Source organism: Octopus bimaculoides, chromosome 3, assembly GCF_001194135.2.
Source record: "Octopus bimaculoides isolate UCB-OBI-ISO-001 chromosome 3, ASM119413v2, whole genome shotgun sequence".
Lineage (NCBI taxonomy): Eukaryota > Metazoa > Mollusca > Cephalopoda > Octopoda > Octopodidae > Octopus > Octopus bimaculoides.
In genome coordinates, this window is record NC_068983.1 from 51,218,600 (window position 1) to 51,220,068 (window position 1,469).

Below are 1,469 nucleotides of genomic sequence, written 5' to 3' on the forward strand. Positions count from 1 at the left end.
AGAGAGAGAGAGAGAGAGAGAGAGAGAGAGAGAAGGAGAGAGAGCGAGAGAGAGAGAAAGAGAGAGCGAGAGAGAGAGAGAGAGATGGAGAGAGAGAGAGAGAGAGAGAGAGAGATAGTCAGTAGACTGTGTCAAAGCCGTGGTAGCGCTATGAACATATTCTACTCGAATGAATAAACCCCGGTATTACTTTTGTATAAGCCTGCGGATATGACACTGTCTGTTGTCCAACAGATTAGTGACACGGAAATATACATACTCACAACAGTTGTCGGATGGTGGTGTGTAACAAACAACGAACACACGCACACGCACACACGCACTCACACACATATGTATATCTGTCTGTCTTTCTGTTTATGTGTGTCCTCTGCCACTCTTTGCCAAACGCTGCTGGTTTGTTTATGAAATTTCATTGTTTCGTATTGTACGATCTAAAATTAGAAAATAAAGTGAATATTTACTTGACATTTAACACATTTCCTATGATCCATTTTATACAATTCCTCTTCTAGACCATATTCTACTATTGAAATTTCTACTCGTATATATTTTATACGTTTCCTTTCTTTTTATATCAGTATATCTGTATTCCCTTCTACTATAAGCTCACGGGTTAAAATTTGAGGAAGGTGTATAGACAATTTTATCGAACGCAGTGTTTGACTGGTACATATTTTATCGAATCCGAAAAGGTGAAAGGCAGAGACGACTCCTTGGAGTCTAAAATAATGTCTCTAAGCACTTTGCCCGGCGCGTCGTCTTTATCATGACGTTAAGACTGTTCCTGAAATATTAATTTTATTTTGTAGGATGAAAAGGAGTTAATGCCAAAAATGTACTGCATAGCAATAGATTATAATAGATGATTAATAATAAGTCTTTGTATGTACAGGTTCCATGTTATTTTTCTTAACATAATATGTGTTTTTATTATCATTTGCTTAATAGAAAACATACACTTTGCTTCAGGACATTAAGTATTTCACTCTTAAGTAAGGAGTATCTGATTCATTGCTTTCGATTTAAACAAATTCTACACAATTCTTAAATTGTAAGACTTATATTTAAATAAAATAGGGATGCCTCATGAAAACAGTGGCATGAAATTTAACTTTCCCTGGAATAGGTAAGTGGCAGGCATGCTATATTATTTGTGGATTCTGAATTAATAAAGAAGGTAATTTAGCAACTCATACGAAAAGTAAGAGAAACCTCAAAATGTATGTGACGTAGCAATAAAATTATTTTCATAGTCCCAAAACTTGGTGATAAAGCGTATCATCTTGCGGAAATATTGTCCGTATTTACCCTTGAAGGAATATTTAAGAGGACTGCATTCTTTTTTTATTCATTACCTCTATAGTGTCGTACCTCCATATATTTCTTAGATATGTTAATTGCATTCAAATAAAAGCGATAGTAGCATATAAGTTCCAGTATATCTTTGTAGATTCGCACACAAATCC